The 20,405-nt window shown below is 38.2% G+C and overlaps 1 protein-coding gene across 1 annotated transcript in view; it reads left to right on the top strand.

Annotated features, from left to right (window-relative positions):
- Positions 1-261: 261 nt before the first annotated feature.
- RALYL (RALY RNA binding protein like) overlaps positions 262-20,405 on the top strand; it is an 850,165-nt gene continuing 830,021 nt past the window's right edge. The window contains exon 1 of the mRNA XM_024731420.1: positions 262-355. The gene's annotated coding sequence lies outside the window, so the exon portion shown is untranslated. The remainder of the gene's footprint in view (positions 356-20,405) is intronic.

Here is a 20,405-nt window from a genome sequence, read left to right as displayed (position 1 = left end):
GCGTGTGCGTGTGCTCAGCCACAGCGTGAGGGGCACCTGCTCGTCTGGGCTCACAGCGGAGGAAGCCTCGCCGGGAGCTGCAGCTGCTGCCGCCCCTGGTGCTGCCTCTCGCAGGCGCCGGACTCCCCGCCGCCGCCGCCGCCGCCGCCTGGTCTGCTGGAGTTGGGCTCCGTGGGGCTTCCCCTCTCGCAGCCTCGGTCCTTCCCGGCTGCCTGCAAGTCAGCCTGGCTGCGAGTCACGTGTCAGTGCCTGAGGCAGAGACTGAGAGAAAAAAACGCGCTTCATTCCTTCTTCCACCGCCATACTGTATTTTATCCTAAATCTCATTTTTATTCCAACATTTTACTCCCTCTCGGTGAGTACCTTCTCAGTGGCATTCTTGTCCTATTCTTTTTTTTTGGTCCCCCCTTTTTTTTTTTCTTCTTCTTTTTTTTTTCCCACTTCTTTGATTACTGTTTATATTTGGGAAAGCTGGAGGAGCATGGTTTTGAGCCTTTTCCTGAATCCAAGTTTTTCTAGCATGCAATGGTTCTGTAGACAAGGCGCTGTGTCTGGGAGTCCGCGGCGACTATGCCCGCTGGGAGCGACTCCCAAGTCCAGCAAGATATGCAACTGGTTTGAAGGAAAAAGCGATGTGAAGTATGGTGCCTATTTTTTTTTCTTTGTAAAAATAAAAAGCATGTTTCTAACTCTTTTTTTGGCATACTCTTTTGCTGATAAGATTTTTGTATAGGTGGGATTTTACGACAGTGTTTATAAGTTTGTGGTTTTGCAATACTGGTACAAACCACTGAGCAAAGACATGAATTTTCTATTTTTGTGCCCTTTTTGGAAGCCGGGGAGAACAAATTCGTTTTTTTCCCTACTGTTTTTGATACCCATTGATAACATGAAACTTTTCTTGCAGCTGGTTACTGGGATTATTTTTAAGCGAATACTTTTTTCCTCCTTTAAATTAACTATGACTTTTGCACATCTGACTTTTTTTAAAAACCGAGATAATCTTATGAAAGATATCCTGATATCTATATCTATATTATCCTTTCTTCCTCCCTCTCCCCTCCCCGTAAATCAATTTTCAAATGATGGCAGTGGAAGGTTTTTCTGGAAAAAAAAAAAAAAAAAATGAAGTGCGGTTTGGTTTCCTTGTCAACGGAGGATGAAGTGAACAGCTGAGCAGCTCGCAGAGAGCAGGTACTTGGTCCCCTTGGAGGCGTTTCCCGGGTTTGCAATGGCAACACTGGTCCTGGCAAAGAAATCTGTGTGTGTGTATGTGTGTGTGTGTGTTTTGTGTGTTTGTGCGCGTGTGTGCGCGCTCGCGGCTCCGGGCAGCACGGGGTGGGGAAAGCCGTGCAGGGAGCTAGGGGAAGCCAAAGTCAGTCCCCGGCCTCGGGCTGGTTTTTGGATGTGCGCAAAATACCGTCCCTCCCTCGGCTGCGCCCAGGTCGTCTCCGCAGCGGGCGGCGTCGTGCACCCCGGGCGTCGCCGGCCGGGAACGCGGCAGCCGGCGGGCCCTGTAAGTTCACCGAGGGCCACTTGCAGAGCAGGAGGGTCGAGGGTCGAGGATGCGCTTCGGGCCGGCCGGGGCGGCCCCTACGTGCGCGCGGGAGACTGGGGGAGAGAAGCGGCAGGGGCGGCATCTTCCGAAGGGGCTGGCTTCTAGCCACGGGGCCCGGGAGCTCGAGACCTTTCCAGATCCCTGAGGATGGCAGCGGCCCCCGCAAACTCAACTCCCGCGCCTCCTGTTTGCATCGAGTAAACAACGCAGTAGGTCTTTCCCAGCCTGTTTTGCCGGTTCCAAAGGGTTTGGCTTTTTAGCGGTGCCGTCTTTGGATTTTTTCTTTCCCTGTTGTGTTGATTTAGTTTTAAGTGCCTGGCGCCTTCCAGGGTGGGGGGAGATAGTTACTTTCTGTGATGGTCAGTTGCGTTTAATGTTGAGGACGAAACTGTTAGTTTGCATGAATGAGACTACACCCATAAGGTTGAGTGTTAAAGGGACAATGTGTTTTCCCTCTTTTTAACCACTTCATGGTGGTGACAAAGGTTTTTTTTCCCGGTGAACCGGCCACAGGACAGGACTAGGGGTTGGTGATGGTGGTAATAGATTTCGGTGTGTTGATAGCATTGCACAGTACTCAGTGCTGAATGTGTTCTATAGAGTTTATGGTATTTTATGATTGTCCTGTGACATTTCCAGTGTAATCTGGTACTACTTTTTGGAGATGTACCACAGTTGGTAATAAAAAGCCTTTTCTGTATTTAACACAGTGACAGAATCTGCTGGAAAACTTGTTGGCCAAATAAATTTTGTGTTGTCTAGAGGCCATTATTTAAATGATTTGATTCTGAAGCTTTGTATAATTTGGATTCTGTTAAAATAAATATAAGGCAAGTGAAATAACTTTTACTTCTCAGATTAAGTTTTCTTGTAGGTTATAAAACTAGGCATAAAAACTAAATCCAATATACAAAAGGGCCCATAACAAACATGTTAATAACATACACTATGGATTTTCAAGCAAATATTTAAGTCTGCAAGCTCAGTTGGTGGAATGAAGTTTTATGCCTGTATTTCTTTACTCTTTGTGGTGAAAGAGGAGTGCAAGTGATCATTTATCTGCAGAAGATTAAAATTTATTGCAATATTTAGAAAGCTATATATTTCTAAATTCACAATGTACTCTCTCATTTCAGAGGTCTTCGGAAGTAGCAGTGTGAGTTACTTTTGTACCCAGGGTAGCTTTTCTCTGTTTAGAAAGTCCTGTTACATGTATACACCAGACTTGATATCCTGAAGGGCATAGTTCAAAGATTTGACACAAATATTATGTAATGCAGCTGTAAATTTTGATTTTATTGCTGTGGTGAGCACTCTACTAAAATGCAGTCTTTCATATGATTTAAACGGCCAGCAAAAACATTTAAAAAGCCCCTTGTGATGTTCTGTGTTTTTTAAATCATTTTTATCATAATAATTTTGTAAGTAGATATGCTCATTTATTTAAAAATGCAAGACAATGCATGTGAATAATATTTCTTTGTAGGGTGTATGCACTGTAAGTCATTTAGTTCTTTTAGAAGAGAGAAGACAGTGAGTGAGAAAGAAAAACTTGAGTAATAATACCAGAATTTTCATTAAGAGGAGCACTTGCTTCCCTAAGATGGAGGTAATTGTGTCTTAAGATTGGTGTCTTAAGAATGTAGACGGTACTGTGTGATGTTTCCAAATGAGATTAAAACCATAATGGGGTGGAAGAAGATGTTCATAGGGTTTCAAGTGGGAATAGATATTTAGTTGTGCAAGTATTCTGTAAATAAAGATCATGTTAAGAACCTTTAGTCATAGTAGGTTTTCATGGAATATTGATTGTCCATTATATTACATACTTATGTTAAATTTCTATTACATTGAAAATTTGAAATTTCCTCCTCCATGAATTATATTGGAAATTCCACAACTCTTTAAAAAACTGGTCACCTGGTCTGTGAGTGTTTTGGTTTAAATCTTTGAATGTGGTATCCTAGAATTAGCACCGCCTACTGTTTTCTCATGGAAAAATAATATTCTTAAATTCAGTAAGCAACCCACCCTGATTCTGATGAACTTAATCATGCAGACTACTTTTTACTGCTTACTGAGAGGAAATAAAAAATGTTTCGCTGGGAGAGAGGGTTTGGGGTGAAGGTAGAGGATGAGGGAAAGAAGACACATAAGATTAAATTGGCTTCTGGACCACTAACTGACCTTAAGTATTTTATTATCTGAATGCAACAAAGAAATAGTCACAAATTTTAAACAACCTGCTGAATTTGCTAGAACTTTTCTAGGGGATGCCAAAATTTGGACATTTTGAAAAATCCTGTATTACTGAATTAACTTTACATTTTTTGTCCCAGTCTTGAACATTGTAGAGAAAAAAAAACCCTACCTGGGGTTCTGTCTTGAGTGTGTGGTCTGTCCAAGAATTTTTAAATGGAGAAATTTTAATCATTAAAAGTAAACATTTAATTATTTCTTATTTTTATCCTTACATGATTATAAGCAAGCAAGTAGCACACTGATTTTTTTCTTAGTGTGCATCAAGCAGCCACACTGTGGCGGTGTTAGATATAAGGGGGAAAAGTTTCAAACACATATTTTATAAAGGCACTCAATTACAAAAGATATGTTGCCTTTTTAAAAAAAAGATAGTTTATTTTCTCTAATTTTTATGAAAGGCTAGTGGTTAAAAGAGCTACCAAATTTGTGCAAAACAATGATGCTATCAGAATGTGAAAATAATGGAATAGAAAAAGAATGCACATACATTTGATATACAAAAAAATTATATTTTCCTATTTAGAAAAATCGCATGCTATATGAATAATTGTTTCTTAACTAAAACAGTCATTTTTTTAAAGCAGCTAGCAAGAAGTGTGTGGAAAAGCTCCTCTATCTGTTACATTCTTGAAAGCATTTGACTAAAGCAAATGCTTTGCTTACTGTTTACAGATATTGTAAGCACTAATTATACAGTGCATCAAATCAAATAAAACTCTACACTGGAAGTAGAAGAGAAGTGAAGTGGGTATTTAGAATTGTTTACATGCTAAAAAGGAAATTGAAAATATTTTACTTACAATTTAATTAATTTATTCTCCTCTCTGACTTTTCAAAATTTTATTTTTAAATGATGATTAGCTGTGACTTTAAAAAATACAGCTATTTTCTTCACTTCTTTTATCACATCGCCATTAAGAAAATTCTATTTTGTGTATGAAAAACTGAGGTAATGTTGAAAATGTATTCTTCAAGTTGTTTATGGAGCTCTGAAAGAAATTAAAAATTAATTTAAAAAATTCCTTACTGGTCTGAAGTTGCTGTTATTATTTTCTAATTGTTTCATTATTATTATCATTTGCTACTTCTAGTGACATGCATAAATACCTTTAAAATCCTATTTTCATAATTCGGTGTGACGTTTTAATAAACTTCGGTAATTGACAGTGGCAACAAACTTTCACATTAGTGACAATGAGGGCAATTACTTTTAGTACATCATGACTTTGAGAACAATAATTATTAAATAAAATTTAAGTAATAGTTTGATTTCTGAATGTACCAGAAACTAATTACATATTTAGGAAGTCTTACATAAATGTCTGTCATCACTCTTCTTTTTATTATTAAGTTTTGACATGTAGAATACATATATATAACCCAGCTATTGCCAACTTTTAGTAGTTCTGCTTTTTCCTGTAGCTTTTTAGATTTTCAAGAAAATATTGGGGATTTTTTTTGTTGTTTTGTTAGACTCTTGTTAAATAACAAACTTACATTGTGGAAAATTGATTTTGTGCTTTTCTAATTCTCCCGTAAAATTAAAGGTTTTTAATTTATGTATGATGCAGTTATTATGGGACTGCATTCTGGAAAATATAGAGGTGTTGATTTCCTTTTTCTTTCCATTCCTAGGCATAGAGAGGGCAGTGGGAGAACTTCAGTTAGTGTTTAGGATAAATGTCTTCTGGACTGTCCTTGGAGACTCCGCAGCTGGGGTCAGGACTGCAAGATTTATTTCTTGGGCTGTGTATAAATCTAAATGGAGAGGAGAATTTTAGCGGAGATCATAGGAACGTTATCCTGCTTTTCTGAAAGATGCAATGGAATGTCTCAATATACACCTTCATATTAAAGAAAAACTAGAGATTTTACTTGCATCAATATGTTTCATAAAATTACATATGACTCATCCATCTATCTATATATATTTTTCTTGCTTAGAATAATGTAGTTGAATATTTTGTTTAAACATCAGCGGTGGAAATTAATTGCATTTGTACCTAATCCATGTATTTAGAGAAAATATTTATACACATTTTGGTAGCCATATGCTAAATTATAACTGGAGCAACATATTTTTGAGTCAGTTTGGAAATTGTTAACAGGCTGGAGTAGGGAAAGGCTACTTTTTCATTAAATCAAGAAGAGAGGGAAAGAAAAATAAGACTACATTTATTGATGTGTCAGATACATGCACTTCGATGTGTCCTTCCCCTCCATGACTGATACCATCATTTTTATATTTTGGGGGAAACTGAAACTTGGAGAGATATGTAATTTGCTCAAGGCTCCATAGGTAGTAGAGGGACAAATGATAGGAATGTCTGAATTGACACCATGTGTCTCTCCCTCTGTACAGGGATGCTCCATTTGTAGAGATGAAATGTTGTTTGTTTCCTTTTACCTAGCATAAAACAACTGCTATATATGTATTCTTGGTACATTATTTAAAATGACTGTATTTTGGTAAGTTTTACTACTGAGTGCTGCGGCCAGAAATAACAGAAAATGGCACCATTTACACAGAGACTCTTTACTGGTGCTGAAAGGGCCTTCAAGTGACCATGCCATCACACAGCTCTCCAGGACCATAGGATTTTCTGAACAGACCCAATACGTGGACATTTGTAAGAAGCCACTCATGCTCTGTGGTCAGGACAGAATAGATGGTTCTGTGTCTATGGTGGCTTTGATGAGGTTGTGGGAAAAGCACTGCACAAATATTTAGTACAAAATGCAGTCTCTACTCTTGAAGTTTTTGCAGTGTGACGTGGAAAGTTATTCTTTTGTAAAGGAAAACTGAACAGCCAATTCTTTCATAACACAGTAAATCTATAAATATGGGTGTCTCTTCTGTCTACCAACATCTCACTATCAATATCATCTCCACCTCAGAATTTCACTGTTACACATATTTGTGTGTGACATTTTTCAAGCTCATTTTATCTGTTTGTTAAAAACATAAAACACATATAACTGCAAGATGTTATTTTAGGATGCTGTTCTTAATTGCCTCTTCAGATGTGTGAAAAAGGATTTTATTATTAAAGAGTTTCCTTGGAACTTGAAAATAATATTTTTCAGTAAAGAATGGGAAATATAAACTATAGTAGAGGCAGTGTGAATGAACGTGATGCAATGGATTTCAAAGATGATGGTCAATCTGCAAGTCCATAAAATCAGTGAATTTGGAGGCCAAGGTGGAGGGACTATCAAATGCTGCTTTTGAGTTTGGGAATCTGGATATCTTGAAAACCAGGAGTATAAAACAAAACAGGAGAAAATAAAAATATCTAGAAGAGGGCCTGGTTTGGTTGGGGGTGGGAGAATGGTTCAGTTTTGGACATATCACTAACATGAAGTTCTAATATTAACCTGGATAAAATGTCCAATATGCAATTGAAATTCAGATCTAGAGCTGGAAACACACTGAAAACTAGAGAAAGATGTTACAAAATTACCTACATTAAAACTTTAGGAGGCAGACATTTGGGAAACACCTACATTTTTCTGAGTGGATGTAAAGGGATCTGGTTAAAGGCAGAGAAAGAGAAAAAGGAGGATAGCCACTGAAGCTTAGGAGGAGTGTGTGTGTGTGTGTGTGTGTGTGTGTGTGTGTGTATAGAGAGACGAGTGTTGTTCAGCAAGGCTGATGTTGTATAGGCTTGAAGGAAGGTGAGACCTGAGAAAAAGGTCCTTGAATCTGTGATTAAAATCTATTAATTTTAAGAAGAAACTAAATGAATGAGACATATTAGACTTAAATAAGTGAAAAAACATTCCATGATTCTGGATATGGTGTGACAGCATCATAAAGAGATCAGTTCTCAAGATTGTATGTGTCACATTCTTGTGTGTGTGTGTGTGTGTGTGTGTGTGTGTGTGTGTGTACATGCATTTGAGCATGTAACATGACTAAATAGGAAGGCCAGTAAGAAGATTTTCTGGAACTAGGTAAATTGATTTTAAATTAAATATAGAAGAAATAGAAAAAGCAAGAATAGCTAGGGTAACTCAGAAAAAGAAGGGCAAAAGGGGCTATCAGATATTAAAATATACTGTACATATTTTAAAAATAGATTTACTAACTCTGTCTCCTTACTCCCAAGCAATGTTTCTTCAGCAGCAATGAGCACATCTAGTGCACAAATTATGGTTTCTAAATACCATTTTCCACTCAAGGGGACCAAACTTTCTGGAGAATTTGCTGATTTTAAGTCCGGGCAGAAAAAGTATAAGATGAGCCTGGGATCTCTCATTGTGCCAGGAAGTAAGGAAATGACCCCAGACAAATAAGGTTGTATAAACCTTATTTGTAAACTGTAACTGTAAATAGGAACTAGCTTGAAGAGCCTCCCAGTTGCCAAATTCAGATAAATTTGAATATCAGTCGTTGTAGGTTCCCAATGTCAGGTGAAATTAGAAACTGGCCCCTGTACAGGGAGGGCAAAGAGAGACTGTAGAAAGAGGCAGACTACTCCAACTTGGTAAGTGGCAGTTTTAATAATCAGGACAACTTATGTACAAGGCTTTTCTTAGGTGGCTGCAAGGCAAATCGATTTCTGCATCCACGCACCAGGATCTTAAAAGTTTATTCAGATTTCCCCCACTCTCTGAAAGTGGAGCGTTGCCGTGAAACCTTTTGTAAGCCGAAATGGTGTAAAGAGAAGAAGCAATTACCCTAGGACACATCTTGCTAATAGATGCACAAAATAAATCAGGATAAAGCACAGATGCTCACAAACACAATTAAAGGTACGGGGGCTTGCTGCTGAGATGCTGAGTGTAATTCCTGCAATGGGAACTTGGCGGTGCCACTCTCAATGCTCTGGTGTGTGCTGTCTCTATGAGGCTCGATGCAAAATAATGAATGCTATTTTCGCTTCTTGATTTTATTCATAAAACGAAAATCCTCTTTGGATTTCTTTCAGTTAGTGAAAATGGGTACTAATGCAGGTCTTTAGTAATTGTGAAGTGGGGGAATCCCTGTATAGAAGCCTTGATGGGGTTCAGTCATGTAACCAGTCCAGATGTTCTTAACCACACATTGCTTTCTCAAGACTGAGTCCTGGAAGTGCCTAAATATACATTCCAAGTGTTAGTGGAAGAGGGTCTGGAGACCCCTCCTCCCGTGGGCCTCGGTTGTTGGTAAGGACGCAAAGAAGAATTTGAGGTCTTAACTGTTGCAAGAGAGTTTATTGAAAATACAGAGAGAACAGAGAGAACACTTCAAGAGAGAGGCGGGCCAGGCCAAGGAAGGCAGTGGCCCGGGAGGGCTGGGGTATAGAGTTTTTAAGGCAAGGTTGTTGATTGACAGTTTTGATTGACAGCTGCAGGTTATATAACAAGAGGCTCTGCTGCGCATGTCCTTCCCATAATTCAGTCTGTTATAATCAGATGTATGTATTCGTAGAATATTTATGAACATTTAATGAACCTAATGGCCGCCAAAGTTTATCTATGGACATGATAGCGTGAGGTGTGTACATGGGCCAGAGTGCGGAAGGTCCCTCCAGTCGGCCAGTGGGGGATCTTTCTGGTCCCCTGACTGTTTTGGAGTACTGATGGGGGCATGTTTGGGGCCGGGTTGGCAGATTGTTTGGCAGGATTAGGCGGCTATGGGGCGCACCACTTCTTGTTGCTCAGGGCTAGCTTCCTGCCTAACACAAGGACAGGGGAGGGGGTAGGAAGCCTCTGATTGTTCGGATCCTACTCTAGGGTCAACCAGTGGTCACATCCTCTCAGTGACCTCCTCCAACAAGAGTGACTGTAACAGACTGTAAAACACTGAATAAAGCCCATGAGTCCATCCTGATACTCTAAATTTAAAAAAATATTAATAAATCGATTCTGAAAATAATATAAATTGAAATAAATGGTTGGCTTGCTTATTAGGAGGAACTCTTGTTTAGTTGATGAAGGACAGCTCTTCTTTACAAAATATGTAAGTGTAAGAAATGCTAGAATTAGCTGTTTGTAATTCACATTGAAATAAATGATTCAAGCAAGAATCATCCACAGGTGCTAAAACCATTAGTTACAAATATTTTGGGGAATAACGTGTTCTCCTTGTGCTCAAGGATTACTTTTTTTTTTTTCACTTCTGTGGCCTCTCCCGTTGTGGAGCACAGGCTCCAGACGCGCATGCTGAGCGGCCATGGCTCACGGACACAGCTGCTCCGTGGCATGTGGGATCTTCCCGGACCGGGACATGAACCCGTGTCCCCTGAATCGGCAGGCGGACTCTCAACCACTGCACCACCAGGGAAGCCCAAGGATTACTTCTTAATTGCATCTGGCATTTACCTTAAAGAGCTGAGTGATCAAACCTGGTGTCACTAATAGCCTGAGGTCATGAGCCTCTTGATGGATGCAGTATGAAGTCTTCAGTGCCATTTGTGAAATATTGTTGCCAGAACGTTTTAAGCTGAATCTAAAACCTATTTAGGCTTAACTTCCAATTTACAGAAAAATACAGGGAAAGTGGAAGCTGTTAAACTGAACCATGAGGAAATAATCATACAAATTCACAGGGTTTAGTATTTTTCATAAAGATACCAGACATGTGGCCTAGTCTCTTCAAAAGACATTATCACTGTGGGGAGACTTTTCTAGATTAAAAGAGACTAAAGACAACCAAATGCAGAGTTTGGAGCTTTATTTGATCTTAGTTTTTTTAAAAAGGCTATAAAAAAGATCAAATTTTGGTAGAATTGGGAAAATTTGCACATGGGCTAGGTTATAAGTGATATTAGGAGATGCATGCTGAATTAGTTAGGGATAAATGCCATGATGTTTGCAACCTAATTTCATATAAGTCATGGTAAAGTGTGTGTCTGTAAATCAAATCATTTGTTAATAATTTTTGAATCCAGGGAGTGATTATTCAGATTTTATTGTATTATTCTTTCAAATTATCTGTTTGTTTGAATATTTTCAGTAAAAGTGTTGAAAAGTCTGTTAGTTGTCATTGAGAAAAAATGTGCATATTAGAGTTAAATACAAGCAGAAATCCAGTTGTCCATGTTTAAGGTCACATGGGCTCTTTGAAGATATGAAGACAAGAAGTAAGTTCAGTTAAGTGTTAATTGTAGAAATGAAACGTTATTCAAGGGAGTAATATTATTGGAGGAGAGATGTATTTTTAAGCCATAATAAAGGATCTATGGATGTGTATTTATTTTTTTTCAGGATGGAACCCCCTTAGCAAGAAGAGATAGAGGTATTGGGGGAGGAAAGTAATTTTCAGGAGCAAGTTTCAGAATGTTCTAAGAAGGTTGGTATGATCAGTAGTAGCACAAGAAGAGGCTGGTCACATCTTAGAAGAGGAAGGGAATTGTATCAGTTTGTTAGTTAACTAAATTCATTATTTATTCAGCCCTGTACTGGAGGATGGGGACTCAGTGGTCAATAAGATTAGTTAAGGACCCTGCCTGCAGGGAGTTTGCCATCTAATGATTAGTTTTCTCAGGTAAACTCAAGGTGGTAGGTTGAGATTAACTAGCATAGGGATAGAAATTTAGCAGAGAATATGCAAGAGGTCTATACAAAGAGTCTACAGCCATAAGGAGGAAGTTGGCAAAATTAACCATTTGTTTTCACTAGCTGACACAATTGCATCACTCTCTCTAGCAACGCAACATGTAATTTGAATGAGTCAACAAACAATTGATTTTTCCTTGATTAGGAGATTAGCAAGGCACGCATAACGTAAAGCAAAGAGTTGGGCTTTCTAGGTGTAGTAGGTATTTTATTGCAGACTGACCATAAATCTGGGCTGGGGAAGGAGGCAAGGGCAGCTACAGAAGATGAATCGACTAAGAACAGAGCAGATTTGGGAGCCTGAAGGTCAAAATGAAAAGTAATAGTAGGTTCACTGTTTTTAATAGGATAAGAGAGGTGTAAGGATGGATGGTTTTGATCAGAGGAGAATATTGTATTTTGAGATTTTGAAAGTGGAGCACAGTCAAATGATGACACAGTTCAGAGTTTGGGAAGGCATGCAGCTAACTGAGGCAGTTGCTGCTGATGTTGAGAAGTTGAGAGTGTTGTGAGGAGAAGCCGAGTGCTGAAGGGGTCACTTTTAACACCTTTTAAAAATTCATAAGAGGATGACAGGGAAAAAAGTGAAAAGGAAAACTTTGAAACGTGCTAAAAGTGTCAATGACATTCTTGGAAGTTTATGATCAACTGATGCCATAAAGGAATTTTTTTTCTTTTGTGACTGATGGGATTTTAGTCCTTTCTTTTGGAACATTATAAGAGCTGTAGATATATATATATATATATATATATATACACACATATATAGTATGCATATATATGTATATATAGTATGTGTATGTCTATCTTGTTTGTGTTTGATTAGAATTATTAGGTAATACAGAAATAAATTCTGCAATGATACTGCAACCCAAAGTTGAGTGTTATAAGAACATAACTGATCAAAACCAAAAATATAGAATACTGCAGTTCAGTACTTTCTAAATAGAGCAATAAATGACTCATATTTAAAAGAACATTATAGAATATCTGTTATATATTTTGGAGTTCAGTTCAAACTCCTTTTTTAAATCAGATGTCCAGTTGGCAGGTAGATAGACAGTAGCACTTGCTACTGCCAGTTCTGTTGCTGCACTGCTACTGCTTCATTCCATTTATAGATCATCCCTCCTGGATCAGACTGATTGCTAAGTGCTTAGTCATGTTGTGCCTCATCTTTGTAACACCCTGAAGGAATTTATTATTACCCTAGATGGTAATATCAGGAGGAAATTGAGGATCAAACAAGTGACTTGTCAAATGTCCCACTGCTGTCAAATGGCTGAGTAAAGACTTGAACCCAAGACTTTTTGGCTTCACAACTTGAGTTACACCACTGTGCCTTATTTAAAAGGTGGAGAAAAAGGGATACTTTGATGTGTACATCAATAAGTCAGTGACATTTGTGTAACAAAATAGACATACTCACAACAGCTCCCTACGTACAGAAGATTTAAAAACACACAATGCTTTCAGTTGGAACTGTGCTGCTATATATGTTCCAGTTCTGTTTTCTCAGAGTCTTCCATAGTGTTTCTGCTCTGGGCATAATTGGTGAGATTTTGAACACTTGTTCGTTCATTCAGCCAATATTTGTTGGGAATCTACCAAATCTAAGTCACCGTGTTTTAGGAGATTTAAAGTTTAGAAACAAGACCAGACACTGGGCCTACCCTCATGAACTGACCATCTACTTGGGGAAGGAAATGGTACATGTGAAAAGTGGCAATGCATGAAGTTATCAGAATTAAACAAAGTAACAGTGATTACTTATGGTTATTTAGGTCATTAAGACCCTTGAAAATTTTGGAATGCAATGCTTCTCCCTCTTCTCCAATGACTTGGCAAGGTCCTAAGGTTGGGAGATTTGACAGTACTCTCTTGACATTGTTATCCAAAGTCAGGAACATATGGGAGCATACAGGGGAAATGTGTAGCAGGAAAAGTGTTATAAAAGGACCAAGGAAGAGGACAAAAGCAACACAAGATTTAGAGAGGGCTATCTGGAAAGAAAATTGGGAGGTGACAGGAATGATAGATTTGTGAGGCAAAAAAGAGGCCAGCAAAAAATTAATATGTGTGACTTTGTATTCATGCACATTTTATGCCCTAAAATAGAGTCCAGTGTTTGGCAAAATGAATTTTATTTTGGAATATGTTGAGATTATTTAATATTTCAAATAAAAATATCTTATCGGAAACAAATATTATAAAAACTATAAAATGAGTTCAGAAATATCTATACTTTTTGCTCTTCCAGATAGACAATATAGTTTTAGTAATAATTTAGATTACTGAACCAATAAAATATGAGAACATTTTGTTGTATTTAATTTCTGAACCCATACCATCATGTTTGCAGTCTTTTTATTTCAGAATTACTAGATCTTCCTTTCCTGTTCCAGACCTCTCTCCTGACATTGTTGCAGTTCTAGAAAGGAAAAATGAAGAAGAAAAAAAAAAGGGTAGGAGAGGGAGGAGGGGAGATAGAGGAAGAATGCATATAAACTTTCATTATAACTCTGTGTGTTATTACTGCCTACAGGTTGTACCTCTATATTTTTACGTATCCCTGATCAATATCAATTTTTACTTAAATCAAGTTACTCTGCTTTGTCTTCATCTATTATTTACTTTACAAAAATGTCATCTCACCATACTGTGCTCCCCAAAGTACCACTGTGACATTTTGCTTTTTTGTAATATTTGGTGAATTCTTAAATGTATCTTTTTTGTGTATACCATATGTTCAACTACTGTCACAAATTTCTTCACAAAGAAAGATTATGTGAGTATTTCCAAAATCATTTCCAAAAATAATTTACTCTTAAAACATAATTTTAGTAAGCAAAAAGAGTATTCACTATTATTAGGTTTAAAAAATAATATATAATTGCTATTTAAATTCTTACTATGGACTAGGCAAAAAAAAACATGCCTAGGTCTCTGAGGTTCCTTATTTCTGTTCCTATTTTATAGATAATAGACTGGGGAATGGAAAATCAATGAGATTAAGTTACTTGCCCAAGGTGACAGAGCTAGTAAGTAGCAGAGCCAAAACTTCAGCCCAGGTCAGTCTGATGAGAGGCTCTGAATTCTAACCCACTAGGTTACTGTCATCTCATAATATATGCTGTGTTACCTAGGATTTTATTATTTACAAATATGACCCTTTGTCTTAGTCTGTTAGGGTTGCTATAATTATACCATAGACCAGGTGACTTACAAAGAACAGAAACTTTTTCTCACAGTGCTACAGGCTGGGAAGTCCAAGATCAAGATACTGGCAGATTCAGTGTCTAATGTGTCTTTCTGGTTCATAGACAGCTGTTTTCATGTTTCATCCTCACTTGACAGAAGAGGTGAGGGAGGAGCTCTCTGGGGTCCCTTTTATATTGGCACTGATATCATTTATAAAGTCTCCACCCTGTGACATAATCACTTCCCAAAGGCCTCACATCCTAATACTCTCATATTGGGGGTTAGGGTTTCAACATACGAATTTTGAGGGGATATAAACATTCAGCCCATAACAGTCTTTCATCTGATGTTGATTTTTTTTTTTGGCTGGCAAAACGTGTGTTGACCCCTTAGCATGTCTTCAAAGCCATTGACCTCAGATAATGTTCTCAATATACAGTTATTGAACAGTTGCTACCTTGGTTCAAGCCAGCTAAAGTAACAGCAGTTTATAAGTTTTAATCTCATCTCTCCCTTATAGCTCTTGTGTCTAGTGTCTCAGGGTAATATAAACAGTTCAGGATGAGGAAGGCCATATGGCTGGAAACCAACTGTATGAAGCCCTTTCCTGTTCAGGACTTAAGGACTGATCTGTTTAAGTTTGAATTGAAGAGGATTCCAAAAATATTATAACCTGAAAATATTGCACAATCCCCCTCCAACACATATGCAGGGTGTTTGGAAGAGAAACCCCTGCCGCTCTTTTACCTGGATGTTTTATCTTTTCAATATGCCTTGATTCCACTACAGCACATTATTTGAAGGAACAAGTAACCTAAATTTAATGTGTCTTTGGTAGGGGATGTGGGGACTAGAAATAGCAGAGCTTTTCTAAAACACTAAGTTAGCAATAAAAAGAACAAAGAGAAATCCATAATTTCAAGGCATTTTTCTTTGTGCATATGCCTTAAAAAGTGTGGTCTGAGAAGGAGAAAAATAGCAAATTACAAGTTTTAATCAATCCAGCAAATAAATGATGAGTATTATGTTAGTTTGCTAGGGCTGCCATAACAAGATACTGCAGACTGGGGGCTTAAACAACAGAAATTTATTTTCTCACAATTCCAGAAGCTAGAAGTCCAAGATCAAGGCGTCAGCAGGTTTGGTTGTTTTGGGACCTCTGTCCTTGACATGCAGCCTTCTCGCTGTGTCCTCACATGACTTTTTCTCTATATGCTCACATCCTTGGTGTCTCGATCTCCAGTAATACTTGGTTAGATCTGACCCATATGATCTCATACTACCTTAATTACCTCTCAAAGGCCCCATCTTTATATACGGTCACATGCCCAGGTACTGGGGGTTAGAACCTTAACATGCAGATTTTAGGGACATGTGATTCAGTGCTTAACAAGTTTCAAGTATTCTAAGCACTGTGGGAAATACTAGGAAACTAGATCACAGTTCTGGATTTCAAGGAGTTTGCATCCATGACATTAGTGTGTGGATGATCTGGAGGTAATTCCAGCCTTTCTCATGGTACCTAAAATTAGGAGACCTCATTTGAGTAGCTGGGGAAGTGTTTTTTACTCAGTCACTCAAAAACTACTCATTTTTGTGCTTCCCTGGTGGCGCAGTGGTTGAGAGTCCGCCTGCCGATGCAAGGGACACGGGTTCATGCCCTGGTCCGGGAAGATCCCACATGCCGCGGAGCGGCTGGGCCCATGACACATGGTTGCTGGGCCTGTGCGTCCAGAGCCTGTGATCCGGAACAGGAGAGGCCACAACAGTGAGAGGCCCGCATACCGCAAAAAAAAAAAAGACAAAAACAAACAAAACAAACAAAAAAAAGCTACTCATTTTAAGGGGCACTTTTCTTATTAGAAAATTTAATTATTTCATCAAGACTATCTACATGCGACACTGGAAAAACAGTTCAGTGGGAGCATATGATTAAGGGTTGAATCAATGTTATAAACATTCAAATTAGAGGACAATATGAATTTAGGTTTTTAAGTGAGTAGTTGAAGTTATCATCTGATAGAATAACTGACTGATGCATTAGGAATAGGGAGCACAAGTTTGGAATTGTCTCTGTGGAGGTGATATGTAATAGTTGAAATGCAAATGCATGAATCTGAGAATAAGGAATAGTAGGCAGGGAAGAGCTTCTTGTACAGTATTTATGTCCAATGTTAGTGGGTGGAAGCAAGGCAAACCAGTGAGGAAGTTGGAAAGATTGTGTAATTCTGTGGAAGCTGAGGGAGAAATTATTAAGGAAAATAGGTCTATCAAAAATAGAGTCTATCAAAGTAGAGTTAACAATTTGCTGTTTAAAAAGGTTATTAATACATTTAATGTGTTAAAGTATTATTAGGAGCCAAGATTTTAGCTGCAAAATCCTGTTAGCAACTGTCAAGTATAGATCAAATTCACCATTTTTCAGTCAACAATTTGAGTTTCCCTTATGTATGGTGGCAAACATATCCCATGACTCTGTCTAAGGAACACTGAAGTTGATTGGCTACACAAAGTTCTTTTCTGTAAAGTATTAAATTGTGAAATCAGTAATGAGAGTATTTGCATTAGAAAGTTGTCATTACTACAGGAACCAAAATCTTTTAAAGTTAGTATTATTATTTTTACAAAATAGTAGTTTAAAAAAAGTCAGAATTTTCTATCTTTATATCTAAGTAAATCAGAATATACTAACAAATTTAGAAAAGTTATCATGAGTTATTATTTTCTCCTCAAAATGTAATTAGTACATCAGTCAACCTTTTCAGACTTACTCTCTGAGCTGAAAGAGCTTAACTGTGCCTGGTAAATTTTTTAACTACTCAGTTCTTTGCACTGTTGTACTTGTGATGGTTCTTAATACCTTCAGGAGGAGCATGGGCTTTCCAGAAGGAGGGTTCTCAGCTCCTCAGGAAGGGAGAACCTTGGAAGGGCCTTACAAGTGCAGGCACAAGGACCTGTGTGTAATTCCTGCCCTGGCCTTTGTGCTCAATTGCACTTTCTTTGAGCCTCAGTTTCCTCATCTGTAGAAAGTGGCATTAAATTCCTTTACCCTGGGCTTCCCTGGTGGCGCAGTGGTTGAGAGTCCGCTGCCGATGCAGGGGACACGGGTTCGTGCCCCAGTCCAGGAAGATCCCACGTGCTGCGGAAAGGCTGGGCCCGTGAGCCATGGCCACTGAGCCTGCGCGTCCGGAGCCTGTGCTCCTCGGGGCCCCCCAAAAAAAAAAAAAAAAAAAAAAAAAAAAATTCCTTTACCCTGTCTGATTATTGGGATGATGGACAAAAATGAGCACTTAAATAGTGTTATTCAAATCTATTATTTATTTAAATGTGTAATTTCAAAAAAAAAATAAGGAAGTTTTAAATCAGGGCTCACAAACAAGGCTGAAATTGCTCTTTTTTGACATAAAAGCATTCTCAAACATGGCTACCTGAGAGTAGCAGCCCTGTCTAAATATGAAGTCTTTTGTTTCTAACATTTTGTATCTAGCAATCTGGGCGGAAAGAGATAAATAAGAAAGAAGGAGATGGAAGAGCGTATCGGCTACATGAAGTTACCATCCCTTTGGGAGTTATGCAAAGCTCTGCTTTAATATTTATTTATTTATATATTTATGGCTGCATCGGGTGCAGGGTCTTTCGTTGCTCTGTGAAGGCTCTTCGTTGGGGCGCGCAGGCTTCTCTCTAGTTGTGGAGCGCGGGTCCCAGAGTCCGTGGGCTCTCTAGTTGTGGCGTGCAGGCTTAATTGCCCCACGGTATTTGGGATCTTAGTTCCCGCTGGACTACCAGGGGAGTCCCATGCTCTGCTTTAATTTTGAATTAGAGAAGCTTATTGCGTAAACACACACACACAATAATAGTAATAAATAAAAACATTAAAAACGAGTTAACTAACAAATATTGCAAATATAGTCCCTCCCCTCAAAAAACTCTTCATGTCAGATATTACAAGGAGACTATTTTTTCAGGAGGTATTGTCTTTTGGTAATTTGCTGACATCCAACAGATTCACATGCAGTTTTCAAAACACCACTGCTTACTGAACAAAATACACTGCTGGCTCTTTGTGGGTATCCTTTCACTGGACACTTTGTGGCCCCAGTTATACTCCATGGAAGCTTTTTGGTTTAAGTCTGGTATATTGTGAAAAGCACACCTTTCGAATCAGACAGATCTGGACTCAGATACCGATTGGCTTTGCATCCTAATCTCTGAAAGCTTTCTTTTGTCATCTGGAAAATGGGGATGATAATATCTAACTCTAATGGCTGCTGTGAGCATCACCTTTCATAAACTGAACCACCACATGGCAATGTTTTTTATAACTGATGGCTTCAGTCTTTTAACTCAGTGGCCTTATATCAAGTTTAGAAGCATCTGAGAGCAGAAAAAAATCCTCTGTGCTCTGACTACAGCTTTCAGACTCAGATTTCTGGGGATTTAGGGTGGAGCTTGGAAGTCTGCATATTAAAATTACCCTGGTTTTATTTTAAGGTGCTATTGGGATGGCAACCAGTGTTATAATCCCATCAGGTAAATAAAAAACATTACAAAGTAGATTTAGCATTCTGGTGTAGTGTTCCTTTACCTTGCCACCCCCACCTGTGTGTGTGTGTGTGTGTGTGTGTGTGTGCACACGCGTGCGTGCTTGTGTGTGTGTATATGCATGTGTATATGTTCCAATACAATGACTATTTCTGAATAGGCAACTATCATTATTTGTACAGTATGCTGCTTCTCTGTACTCTCATCTTATTTGCTTTTGGTTGACAACTTAGGTAGTGTGATTATGAATTAATGCAGCTACTTTTCTCCTATGGCAAAACCTACACAAAGGCAGTTATTAAAGAGGAGTATGACAACAACATTGGAATAAGTGTATATCTGTGAAGCTGATAACTTTGGATTGACAATACAGACATCAGGGTAGATATTCTGATATGTTTTAAAAATGAATCTCACTTCTTTATATGCTCTCTAGTTTTATAGCCTCAGAACTGTACAAGCTTAGTCATAAATATGCATATGTGTATATATATGTCTTCTTATTTTTTATAATTTAAAATTACTTTTGCAGAGTCTATATTGACAGCTGATAAGCCTTTAAGTCTTGATAACATTTTGATAACTGGTATTCAATACATTATAGATTTCTCACAATGGATATTTTTTAGCAAGCTTCTTATATTACTATACCATACTATAAGCCTCGATAGAGCTAGTGGCAGCACGAACAGCTTCTCTTTCTCAATTAATGCATCGTCCATAAGAAACATGATTCCATTAGCCTCCAAGAAAGACAAGGCTACTATGATGTAAACAAAATATATACAAGTACTGATTGAAGAATGCAAATAGAAATGGAGTGTACATCATCTGCTCTTCTGAGTCATTCCCTCTACCAGAGCAGAAAATGGAGAAATGCTCATAATATAGTACTGTGTTTTGTTTTACTCATTTGCAGAATCCAAGTTGTAAGGTCATGGGCCACTGAAAGTTTATTTTGTAGTTGGCTCAACATTTTTTATTACATTTTATTTTCACAATCTTAGTTCTTTAAAATGAGACTCTGTACTGATCATGCTTATATGAGAGACACATGTACATAGATTATCCAGTTTGTTTCCATAAATTGCATCAGCAGCAGCAGCATCATAACCAACTTTGCCTGCCTAAGGTGTGCTTGGCAGTGATATACAACGACTAGCGTAATCTCCATGTTGTTCATGTAATTCTAGTGAGTGATAATAGAGTTGTGTATGATGTTAAATGTTGGTTTCTTCCTCAATGTATTTTATAATTTCATGATGAGAAGTAAAAGTCAGCACTAATACCTGAATAC

This window comes from Neophocaena asiaeorientalis, unplaced genomic scaffold (assembly GCF_003031525.2).
Source record: "Neophocaena asiaeorientalis asiaeorientalis breed wild unplaced genomic scaffold, Neophocaena_asiaeorientalis_V1.1 scaffold371, whole genome shotgun sequence".
Taxonomy (NCBI): Eukaryota; Metazoa; Chordata; class Mammalia; order Artiodactyla; family Phocoenidae; genus Neophocaena; species Neophocaena asiaeorientalis.
Note: the sequence above shows the minus strand (reverse complement) of the source record. Positions and strands in the feature narration are given on the sequence as shown.